This window comes from Pleurodeles waltl, chromosome 2_1 (assembly GCF_031143425.1).
Source record: "Pleurodeles waltl isolate 20211129_DDA chromosome 2_1, aPleWal1.hap1.20221129, whole genome shotgun sequence".
Taxonomy (NCBI): Eukaryota; Metazoa; Chordata; class Amphibia; order Caudata; family Salamandridae; genus Pleurodeles; species Pleurodeles waltl.
The window spans coordinates 102,630,228-102,643,936 of NC_090438.1; positions in this window are offsets into that span (position 1 = coordinate 102,630,228).

A 13,709-nucleotide genomic window follows, 5' to 3' on the forward strand; every position below is an offset into this window, starting at 1 on the left:
CTCAGCACCGGAAACAACAAGTACAAATTAAGCACTGCAGTCTGGCCATCGACACCGAAACAAGAGCAAAGAGTAGAAAACCTAAACCAATGCCCTATCAAGGTTTAACCAGGGCTGATTCAGCCTGTCGTGACTGTGGGGTAGATAAATGAATACGACAGCTTTGGCGCGCAACACGTACCTTTAAGCACACAGACAATTCATGGTTGATGTGTAGAGTTGTGATTCCAGCAGACGAGGTGCAAGGAATTAATGGCACGGTCCAGTGGTAACTTTTTTCAGGCTTTCACCCTACATATAAAATATATTACGGCTTAAATGGAAAAAAAATGCCAATAGAGTTAATCAGTGGAACAGGCGCTATCGTACATTATGATGCCTCTGTTAGTTAATGCACTGCAGGGGTCTGTGTCTGTAACCAGAGAACCGCAGAATTGAATCCTGGAGCATAGTGGCGTGTATGTTTAGCGCTACGAGATCCCAGTCTGTGACCAAAAGCACTGTGAATATGTAAATCATTTTAAGCTTACACTGACATATCTGATGGGCAACAAAAACGTGCGGGAACAGAAGACCTTCCCTTACTCAGGGGCGTAGGTTCAATTGGTGCAGCAGGTGCAGTGGCACCGAGGCGCACAGAACCCTGGGTATTACAGTATTTCGCAGCTCAAACATCGACTTTAGCCCTAGTCGATGTTTGAGCTGCGAAATACTGTAATACCCAGGGTTCTGTGCGCCTCGGTGCCACTGCACCTGCTGCACCAATTGAACCTACGCCCCTGAGTAAGGGGGTATTTCCTTCTTTGCGCTGAGCCCACGACACACTGGCTACGCCACTGCCTTCGCTGCTGTGTGGGCGTCTATGTTATAGTTTCGCCCTAGGAATATTCCGTTTTCGGTTACAAGCGCGCTTTTCAGCTGGTGTGTATGTTTTTTCAGAAAATTGTGGCCTGCTAAAGCCGCTGCAATTTCAGTTGGGTTAAACATATTAGGGAATTCGTGGAGTGTTACTGCCCTCTGGTGTATTTATAGAGTGCAGCACTTGACAGTGTTTCTTTTATGTATTTTATTTTTCCATTTCAAATAGCGCGTGCGAGTCCTAATGTACTCTTGTGTAACGCAAACAAGACTCCTTTGGGCAGCAAAGCGCCTTATCTATCGGTGCAGGTTCAAATTATATGATCACAAAAAACAGTGCAAGTGTAAGGTAAGGAGGTGGAGAAAAAGAGGGCCTTAAATTCTTGATTGAAAACGTTACGAGAGAGCAGGTCCTCAAAACAGGAGGAATAGAATTCCAAATTTTAGGAGGCAGTACTCGAGAATGATTTTTTCAGGGTCCTTCTTTTTGAAAGAGAGGTGCTTCAAAGGGGGGTGGCGAGTATAGGTGGGGTGGAGAGCTGGAAGAATTCAGGACCTCATTTACAAGAATCTGACGCATCACCAGCAATCCGGCAGATTTCTTGCGCTTCCCGCGCATCTCCAAACGACGCCACTGATGCCCTGTATTTACAATACAGAGCTCGTGGGTGCACCTTTTCACAGATTCACCAGAAATTCTGATGCATCTGTTGGCGCTAAACTCATGCATTGCCGAAGTTGCGCTGTTAAACTGACACAAATCCAGCAATACGAGGAGTCCTGCGTCAATTTTACACCTGCTCTCAGCAGGTGGTAAAATGTTGACGCAATGAAGTCGCAGAATGATGCAGTGAAATATTGTAAACTTCACTTCATCAGTTCTGTGTGACTTTTTCCATGGGAAAGCCTACCCTGCATACATTATACCTGGGGCAGGTATAATGTGACGCAGGGCTTTACAAACTGATGCATTGGGCCAAAGCATCAGTTTATAAATACGGACCACTGCATCAAAAATAATGTAGCAGCGGTGGCGCACAGGGCTTGTAAATGAGGACCTCAATTTAAAGAGAACTTAGCTTACGCTGGTGGAGGAACCTACAGTTTTTGTCAGGCCAACTATGTCCTCAGGGAAAAATAAATTTTAGCAGAGCTGGAAGTCATCTGCATACAGGTGAAAGGTGGAGCTAGACTTTTAAAAGGGCACAAAGGGGCACCATATAAAGCATGACAAAAGTCAGCAATAGGATTTGCCTTTGTGGAGTTCCTTAAGAGAAGTAGGGTGGGAAAGTTTGCTTTAAAGTTTAACCTGCTAAAGGTGCCTGATTATATAAGATTGAACCATTGAAGGACAGTGAGTTCGCATCAGCAGACAGAACTCACCAGAGAATGACCTTGCTGGCGTGGTCATGTATGAATGACTGAAAAGATTTCTAAAGCCCAACATCTGCTCCAAGGACAAGGGACACTTACACAATGGGATAAGTTAAAAAGTCGAGAACAACCATGTTTTCAGCAGTTTTCTAAAATGCAAGTATGAGAGGGAACATTTTCAAATGTAGCGGATTTGCAAGTAAGGTGAAGTACAGATGGTAGGTGGTTCCAGACCTTACCTGCTAGAAAATTCTAGGCATCTGAAACAAATGAGCATCAGATTAACTCAAGGTTCTAGATGGGGTAGAGCAGTGGTTTCCAACCTTTTGACTTCTGTGGACCCTCACATAGTCATTGCTGGAACCAGGGGACCCCAATTAACTATTATTGGAATCCGGGGCTTCCCCACTGAGTCATTACTGAAAGCTGTGGACCCTATCTGTTTATATTTTAAAATTTTCTAAGCAGTCACAGACCCGGTGAGGAGGCTTGGCGGACCCTTAGGGTTCCCTGGACCACAGGTTGGGAACCACTGGGGTAGAGTGCTGAAACCGCTCTGACCATATCTAGGACTAGAGTTGTACAGAGCTCTGTGAACCAACAGCAGAGATTTAAAACAAATCATCTTCTGAACTAGCAGCCAATGGAGATGTGTAAGATGGTACAGTGCTCATGCATGGCAAGGTCATTTAAGGATTAACCGGACAGCAGCATTCTTAACAGTCTGTCATCGATTGACCAGAGACCGGTAAACCAAAGTATACAATATTTGCATAATCCAACCTCAATGTAATCAAAGTATGAACCACAGTTCTGTGAGTTTCAAAAAGCAAAAGGGCCTGAAATTTCTTAGAGAGTGAAGTAGGGAAAAGAATGAGCCGGCAACAGATAAAATCCGAGGATGAAAACATAAATCGTTGTCAAACTTTATTCCCAAATTTTTAACTACTGTTGTAGGCTGAGAGAATCAAAAACAAATAGGAGGGCTTAAATAGTGGGATATTTAAGAAAGAACTGGTCCTGTGCATATTACTCCCATATAAATCAAGAAAACATGAATGCACAGTTCCAAAGAGATCTAACAAATATTGATCTAAACCTAGTCCAGGGAGGATCAAGCTACAGTTCCTGAGAGTAACCTGAATCAGGAACAGGCTTTGCTCCTTGTCAGACCGGCCCTGCAATGTCTGACAGGCCCCTAGTGGGGGCTCATCAGAGATCTTTTGAAGAAAAATGCCGAAAGTGAATGCAATAATGTGGGACTGGTGGAGTGAACATGAACTGTTAAAAATGACTAGGAGGACCATGTACTGAAATGGTTAATGAAGATATGGGCCTCTGTCAAGATTAAAAACAATATAGATACGGGGAAGAAAGAATAATGTCAGTCTTACCCTATTCAAAATGTAGTGTCAAATGTAGATGAGCCCTATAATCTAGGGATCAATTATGTTTAAGGCAGAGTTGGATATCCCTACACTGCCTAGATAGAAAGGTCAACATGTTTCTCGCTAAAAATAAGTCTAAAGAGATCTAGGGTGCGATTCGTCAGGACCTAAATTTAATCATACCCAATCTTCACAGCTGTAATAAGTTAAGTTTACGAAACAGAAACCTGAAAATAAAATTAAAGAAAAAAATCAACATGAACACAAAAATTTAGTAACATACAGTGTCGAACAAAACATGCCAGTGTGAACACTAGTGAGGATCCCTAGCGGTGCTCATGTGACTTGTGAAACAACACTTCTAAATCACAACAAAGCTGAGGTTCTTACTCTCCTCAAATTAAAGGATGGGACCCAATGGAAATAGTGCAGAGCCTACGTGATCACGCCAATATAATAATCAGCAAATCTGGAGTACAAGGAAGAACAATAGTCAATGCATATTATCATTAAATATCTTGGGACCGTAAATAGGAATCAAAAGTACTCATCTATACAAGAACCAAACGTATCAAGGAAAAACCAAGGGTCTAGACTTACTTAAAGTAATGTGAGCAATACGTGGTGTATTTAAATCTTAGGTAGTCGAATATGATGTTGATGATCAGCCCTCATCTGCGTGATCGTATGTATGTAAAAAACAAGGTGGTCATATCTAGGGAAACTGGATATATGTAACGTATGTCTGTATAAATAAACTTTAAAAAAGTAGGGAAAATTCTTTTATGTCAGGTGGATGACAGCTCCCACCAAGGTACATATGAGTAATACATTAGGCTGACACTGTTGCATTATAAACAGTGTTGTCCACTGTGTAATCTGACAGCTCCCACCAAGGACTAAAATAAACCCTGAGTGTTAAGAACATCAGATAATCTGATCGTCAAGAGGCAATCATAATGTGGGGCCCGCTGGGCCCCGTAATCACACGTGGTTCAAGATCAATACACTCACATCATAAATACACAAATATATGCCCCACATGATTTGGTACATGTAACCCAGAAGTGAAATGTGCAGACCACTTGTGTCATAATGAAGTAGTTGGTAATACAATGAGGAGTCCCCGGTGTAATAAATATATCTAGGGCAGATCGAAAACACCTCCGTTGTACACATGTCAAACTACGTCACCAAAAGGGTGACAAACACATCAAAAGCAAGCCAAACTCTCCCAAGGTAGGGATCATGATGGATGCCATCAATTAAATATGAGGCTTGGGAAGGGGGCAATTACTTGGTTGATGATCACGGCTGACGTTAGCACCTACCCCGCTCCACTTATCCAGAAATGGCTCTGAGAGGAGAGCCCGATATTTAAAGGCAGGTAGAGCTTGCTACGGAGCATAAACATCAAAAGGGGACTAGCGATGCTAGTTCTAAGATAGCGGTCGCCATCTTAGAAAGTCTTTGTAGAGTCTAGCTAAGGAGCATAGATTTAAAAAGGGGACTAGCGGTGCTCGTCTAGACTAACGGTTGCCATCTTGGAAAGTCTAAGTGAAGTCAAAACTCTTGTTTTGGAGGGAGGCTGTTTGGTGTGGGGCAAAGAAATGGAAAAGAGGACTGGCGGTGTTAATAGAGTATTGCAGCCACCATCTAAAGAAGACTAATACTTCAAAGCACTTTTATAAGCAGTCTACTGTAAAAGTGTTCAATGATAACTATTTATGTTAGTCCATAGTAACATTAGATCATCCCATGTTACTTAAAGAAACCATGATGAACTCAGGACAGTGATGAAGGTGCAAGCAAAAGAAAGGAAGTGGCTACTGGAACAGCACACACATGGCCCACATCCTGAAGTACGGATTGTCAATCCTATAGTGAATGTGGTAGAGTGAATCTTACCATGACCCTGAACATAGAAGAACAAATGTAAAGGATATATATATATACATCCAAAAAATTGGGGTTACAATTGAAGTTCTGGTTGGAGGAAGGATCCACTGCCTATGCCCTCACAAAACAAGTATTCAATATCGATAAAAAAATTATGTGGTAAATAATATTAGTTCAGATCAGGGAACATCGTCATTGAGGCTCCTGATATGGGTCCTCAGTCCATGTACCCATCATTGTTCCTTCTCAAAGAGTCGTTTAATACATTCTCTGTTGTCCATAATACTCTCCAGGATGACCCATTTCATGTCATCCGGTGTGTGTTTGTGTTCAAAGAAATGTATTGTTAGCTTTGTAGAGGCTCGCTGGCATCTTATAGTACTACGATGTTCATTGATTTGTGTTTTAGCCATCCTGGTAGTCATTCTTATATATCAGAGATCGTAGGGGCATAGAATCATATAAACACAATTTTTGTGCAACAGTTTGTATGCCTAGTCAATTGCCACTTATGCGTCTCCCCTAAATCTAATTCCGCAGTGCTCATAGACAGGGGACAGACATTACAATGCCCGCATAGATGGTGCCCGTTGACCTTTAGCCAAGGTTGTGGCAAAATAGTGTCCAAGGTCTTTTTTAATCTGGGTCTAGGGTGTATAATGAGATCTTTGATGTTCTGTGTCCTCTTAAAAGCAAATAGGGGGTTTTCTAAGGACTCCCCAGTGCTAGTCAAAATCAACCACTTCTGATTAATAATCTTCTTTACATGATTATTCAGAGGTGTAAAAGTGGTTATACAAGTTAATCTGGTCTGTTTTACTTTAATCAAATCAGTCAATAAAGTCTCTCTCAGAATATTGCGGGCTCTTTTCCTGGCTTGTCAATAACCTGTGGGGGGTAGTGTCGGTCCTTTAATTGCTGACTGAGCCTGTCAGAATGAGTATGAAAATCATTGATGCCACTTTACGTCTCAATCTAAGAAATTGACCAAAAGGTAAATTGGTCCTCAAGGATCTCGGGTGATGACTGTCAAAGAGTAATACGCTGTTTTTATCAGTCTGTTTGTGAAAGATGGAGGAGTGTAAAATTCTGTCTTTCAATATGACCCGTAAGTCTAGAAATGCTACCTCCTTGTCAGAAGTGGTGGCACTAAAACATAAGTGTCGGTCTAGTGCAAGGTTCTGCAAAGTCGGTCCTGGAGAGCCGGGTCCATGCCAGATTTTTAGCATATCCACATTTAGAAAAATATAGATTTCTGAAACATCTTTTTTCTAAATGTGGATATGCTAAAAATATGGCATGGAGCTGGCTCTCCAGGACCGACTTTGCAGAACCCTGGTCTAGTGTATTTTTCCAATTCACAAATCTACTGCCCTCATTTGTTGTACCCTTCCATACAATCAGGATATCATCAATATATCTTCGCCATAATCAAATGTTAGAGAAGAAGGGTTATGTAGGTTGTAAAATGTGGCATTTCTCAAAGGTGTACATGTAAAGACAGGCTGAACTAGAAGCAAAGATGCTGCCAGTAGAAGTACCTTGAAGCCTGTGATATAGGTCATACTCAAATTGGAAGAAGTTCTCTTTCAGGGCAAGTGTGGCACATTCCAAGACAAAACTTATGGGGGTCTTATAAGGCCAGGCATTGGTGGTGAGAATCTCCTCAACCGCTTCTAGAGTGGCATCCTGTGGTATCTTGGTGTATAATGCCTCAATATCCAGGTATATCGACATATCTGTGGTTCCACTGCTATTGATGTGATCCAACAGTATCAAAGTGTCTTTAGTGTCCTTAAGAAAGGTGGGTGTTTGCTGGACAATAGGTTGGAGAAAGAAATCACAAAATTTGGATAAGGGTTCCAATATAGATCCTATCCCTGAGACAATTGGGCGACCCGGGGGAGGGGTCTCTTTGTGTTTTTTGGGAAGACAGTAAAAGTAGGGGACACGAAGTTCCTTTGTGTCCAAGAACTCTGCTTTTTGATGTGTGATCCAACCTGCACTTACTGCTTCCTCTATCATACTGCGAATAATTTATTGCAACCTTTGAGTCGGGTTGGACACTATGGGGGTCATTATGACCACGTCGATTGGTGGAAATGTGGCAGTAGTACCGCCAACAGGCTGGCAGTACATACCGCCACATTATGACATTGGCTGGTTGGCTGAAGCCAACCCACCAATGTAACACACCGACCGCCATGGCGATAGCAGCTGCCTGGCTGGAGATAACAATCTCAAACCCGGCAGCCGCTACTGTCCCGGCGGTGGCATTATGACCCTGCCTACCACCATGGTTTTTGTGGTGTTCGTAACGCCACGAAAACCATGGCACTAGGCCCTACCAGAGACAGTGAATTCTTTCCCTGTCACTGGTAGGAGGCCCACCCACCCCCTATCACTCCCCAGACAACCCCCACCAGCCACGCTCCCCCACTTGCAATCACCCCCCATACACGCACACTCGCAAGCACACACCGCGCATTCACACACTTACTCACACAGGCATACATGCATTCATACATGCTTGCATCCATTCATTCACGCACACATCCGCACACACATCCAAACTTACACGCAGACATGCATTCACATTTCCATTCATTCAAGCATTCTCACACATGCACACACACACGCAAGCAACACTACACACTCATTTGCATGGACGCACACACACACACATTCATGCACACACACACCCACACACACACACACAACACCCCTCACTCCACACCCCTGTCGGAAACCCGACTTACCTGAATCCAGGGGGTCTTCCGGCAGGGGACGGGATGGGGCGCTGCTACCGTCAGCAGCGCCCGCCAGCAGAACACTGCCAGGCCATATTATTTTTCATAATACGGCTGGCGGTAGTCTACTGGCGTGGCGCTGGTGGTGGTAGCAGCACCACCTTAACACCATCCACCAGCATGGCCACAGCCAGATTTCCACCCTTCTTGTGGTGGAAATCCAGCTGTGGTCATATTATGGCGGACGAATGTTAGCAGCGGCGACGGTCTTTTGGCGCAGTCACCGCGGCGGTAGGCGGTACTTACCGCCAAAGTTATAATGTGGGCCTATGTGTTCGTAGAATGAGGTATCATTCAGTAGTCTCCTACATTCTTGGATGTAAAAAGTTGTGTCTAGAACTACAATGGCTCCTCCTTTATCTGCTGGTTTGATGATAATGGCGGTCATTATGAACACCGCGGTAAACACCGCTGATCGCCGTGGCGACGGTGAACAGAAGACTGCCATTGGCGGTGAACAAAAATCCGCCATATAATTAAAAAAAACAGATTCTGTCAAAAATCACCAGTCTCCGCCAGGACCCTGTCGGCGGAAATGCTGGACCTCCCACCCCGCCACCGCCGAGCACACCCACATCCCACCCTCCAAATAATGATGCACAAATCACCTTGGCGGTCAGTGGAAGCCGAACGACCATTGGCGGAGCAGACTGCCACGGGCGGCAAGTGGACCCAACATTAAGAAATGCACACATTGGATAAGTTACAAACCCACACACCTGACACACATCTACAACACCATAAAAACACTCACAGACACACCCCACAATCCTTGGCAATGAAAATAGGCCAACGAAGACAGAGAACACCAGAAGCAGACACCGAACGCCACAATACACAAGACTCACAAAGAATCACAGAAGAGCACCCTCACTGCGATTCCACTCCAGACACCATTCACCACACTCACCATGTCACCCCCCCAAACATCCACGCTTCACAGAAAGGGAGCTAAGGACCATGGTAGATGAGATCCTGAAGGTGGAGCAACAACTATTTGGGGCTCAGGTACAGCACACACCCATCACTAGGAAGATGGAGCTATGGCAGACCATTGTCAACAGGGTCAATGCAGTGGGACACCATCCACGCACCAGGGACAACATCTGCAAGAGATGGAATGACCTGCGGGTGAAGGTCAGGGCCATGGCATCCAAGAACCACATTGCAGTCCAGAAGACTGGGGGAGGACCTCCACCATCACCACCCGACTACACTGACTGGGAGGAAAAGGTACTGGCCATCCTACACCCTGAGGGACTTACTGGACTCACTGGAGAAATGGACTTGGATAAGTCGACTACAATTACCCCATATGCATCACACCTGTAATGCATGCACCACCCCTCCAACACCCACCAGGACCAACACCCCACCCAGCCCACAGGCACTGAATCCACCACCCATGCATGTTCACAAACCCACTAACAGGCCCACATCCCTCCCCCTGTGCACAGCCACCCACCCCTGCAATGAAACACAATGGGCTAGAACACCCACAGTGCACATCCACACCCTAAGTTAAAAGCAATGTTAACCCCACTAAAGCATCCTGAATGTTTCCAAAATGTGTAAGCTGCACAAACCTGCCCAGGCCTCTGCACCCCATCCGACTATGCGAATGGAAGAGACATGTCCATTTCCCCCAACAGGCACCACCACCCATGCCACCCTGACGGACAGGACAAGGAGTGCCAGTGCCCCACAGGGAGACAGAGGCACCTCACAGAACACTGGGGATGGAACCCTGGACACTGATGAGCAGGCTGGCCCCTCACACAGTCCTGGACTGTCACCATCCAGTAGCCCCACCCAGGATACCACTGACACCCTTACCACCCAGGCAATAACAGCAGCCCAGGGCAACCATCCACACACCTGTGTATCCAGGCCACAGACTGGTGGAACACAAGTACAGAGGCCACAGTCACCCCTACCAACAGGCAGGACGACGATGGCCCCAGTACAAGTGGCACTGCCAGACCTGTGCAGGGCACACAGGCACAGGGGGCGAGGCCCAGTGGGATGGCATCAGTGGCCAAGGGGGGAGGCCACAGGATGGATGCTGCAGCCCAGGACGTGATCTCTGAGGTCCTGGGGGTCTACCAGCATACCCATGACAGATTGGCCCAGATAGTATCCACCCCGGAGCAGAGTGAGAGGATGCAGCAGGAATACCACCAAGAGGCCATGGAGCAGTGGAAAATGCACAACGCCATAATGGCCAGCATAGCAGGTGCGCTGCTGCAACTTGTACAAACTCAGTCTGAGAACCACACAGTACAGGAAGCCCCCACTACAGCACAGGAGACAGACCGGACAATGACTGCATCAGCAGCAACTTCCCACAAACTACCCTCAGAGGCAACACAAGGAACAACCATTTCATCCCCTAAAGGTCAACAATAGGTGCCCAAACGGACCCTCAGGCCAAGATATGGGACTGGAACACCTGCCAAAAAAAGCCCCCTCAAAGAAGTGACTCTGAAACAATCTGTCCACCAACTATCATACACAATCAACCACCAAACAGTGCTAACAAGAAATACGAACTCATGTAAGCATTGATGGACCTACCATTACTTACAACAAGGCTGCCACCATGTTGGCATTTAGGATAACCACCCATGACCAACTGCCATCATTGTAATTTGCACGATTCAACCCCTGCACCAAATAAAACACATATCACACCTGTAACACTGTCCCATGTCATAATGTGTGAACAAAGTTAAGTATGGTTGCAACTGGCTGATAACGACTTTATTTGCACCTGCGTAGCATGAAAGTACACACTCGCCTTAGATGATGTTGTGCCTAAATATGTGGAGAAAAAGAACCACTAAATTGTATTCTGTCCTATGCAGACCTGGACACAGTTGCAATTGGTACATTCAAACCCCCACTAGATGACAAGGCACACTGACAGTATGTTTCACAAACACCAATCTCAGCCCTTAGTCCCACATAGTTACTGGAAGTATAGTTGTATAAGTTGGGTCCCTGAATTGACATCTTCCCCTTACTCATCATCACCATCACTCTCGTCCCCTCTCTGAGGAAGCTGGTCTGGATCTACAGCATCCTCCACCTCCAAGAGGGGGATAGAATTTCTCACTGCCACGTTGTGCAGCAGGCCACCACTATTCTACACACCTTTTCAGGCCCATAGGCCACTGAACCCCGAGAGATATGTATACAATGAAATCTAGCCTTCAGGAGACCTATTGTGTGCTCTATCACCCTCCTAGTACGTCCATGGGCCTCATTGTAAATCCTCTCTGCATCTGTCCCAGGATTCCTCACTGGTCTCAGGAGCCAACACAAGTTGGGATATCCAGAATCACCTAGAAAAAGGTGAAAAACAGAACTATCATTGACAAGCCTCAGAGTCAGACAGCTTGGCTGTCTGCTAATTGGAAGTTAGTGACAGAAACACCTACCTATGATCCACCCTCTGTCCTCTTGTAGTTTTTTCATCTTGTGTGGCACACTACTGTTCCTCAGCACAAAGGAATCATGGACTGAACCGGGGAACATGGCATTCACATGTGAGATGTACTGGTCTGCAGTACTTACTAATTGAATGTTCATGGAGTGAAAGTTCTTCCTGTTTCTGTACACCTGTTCACTGACTCTTGGGGGGATTATAGGTATGTGGGTGCCATCGATGGCACCTATCACATGGGGTATGTTGGCAAAGGCATAGAAGTCAGACTTGATGGCAGGGAGGTCAGTACTTTGGGGAAACCTCACATAGGACTGCAGGTGTCGTGCAAATGCATTCAGAAATCTTGTCAGTATCGAGCTGAACATTGGCATGTGAAAATCCAGCACCCATGCCCACTGTCACTTGAAAAGAGCCTGTGGCCACGAAATGGAGTGCAGAGAGCACCTGCACTTCAGTAGGGATGGCATGCTGATTACGATTTGCCGGAGTCAATGCAGGCTCCAATAATGCACAAAGTTCGAGAATAGTTGCACAGGTGAGTCTGTAATTGATTATGATGTGACGCTCCACCATGGTCCGCATAGCCACAAGTGGTCTGTACACCGATGGGGCCCTTCCTCGCCACAAGGGTCTGTACCTAGGAGGAATTTGAAACACATGTGAGGAAGGCACATACATCGGCACACATTGTCAGTCATTGAGCACTGCTGACTTGATTGTAGGGACTCAACTGCTAATTTTTTTTGGCCTAACATCAACTGGACCATAATTATTGATCAGGGTTTGTCAGGTATGGTATTGTTAATGGTCACATGCATAGGTGTATTAGGTGAACAATAGGGCCTGCATTGTGCAGATTGCAGTATTATAAATCCGTAGTTTTGGGCAAAATGTCAGCCCCCTGTAATCCAGAACTGTTGTGGAGGAAGTGACCTCATACCGCTAGCGGTTGATGGACCAGCGTAAGGCGGTGTTTACCGCCGTGCGCACAGTCATTGGTTAACATCGATGTCAATGGGGAATCCTAACATATCATGATCGCCGCCGGCGGTGACGGTGCACACTGCCACGGAACGTACACAAAGTCGTCACCCCAACTTCACTTGACTCCCCGATCTCGTGCAAACAGGTACTCCACTGAGTGTACTGCTGTGTCCTGCCTCTGGTCATGGAAGTGGCTCGTGTTGCAGGGGAAAGGGCCCCGGCCTTCACCCAGGAGGAATTGGAGAGGCTAGTGGACGGGGTCCTGCCCCTGTACGCCAAGCTCTACGGACGGCCAGAGGTACAGGTGAGTCGAGGGATTGTGGGCAATGGTTGTGTGTAATGGATGGTGTTGGCAGTACATATGTGTGCACCTCTGACCCTGGATGGGCCATGGTTCATGACATGCTGCGTGTGTATGTGCTGTTAGTCTGTTTGTCCTGTCCGTCCCATAGTGGACGTATAGCTAGCTGTATATATTTGCCAAGTGCCTGACCTCTGTGTTACATTTCTGTGTGTCCCTTTTAGGTCAGCGTCCACCAGAAGAGGGAACTTTGGCATGCCATCGTCAAAGAGGTGCGGACCCTGGGGGACTACAACCGTCGGAGCACCCACTGCAGGAAGAGGTGGGAGGACCTGCGGCACTGGGTGCAAAAAATCTGTGAGTCCCAGCTGGGGAAGTCCTCCCAACGGGGAAGGGGTGCTTGTCGGGCACTGACACCCCTCATGCTACGCATCCTGGCGGTGGCGTACCCAGACCTGGATGGGCACTTGAAGGCTGCTCAGCAGTCACAAGGGGGTGAGTACACATACCACATTTTTTACCCTTGATGGATGTCTGTGTGTGCATTCGGGTTTCTGCTGCTTAGTTGTAAGGGACTCTGACTGATGTCCATCTACATGATAGCCCTCGTAGGGAGTAGGGGTGTTTGGGTCAGGTCTCCTACA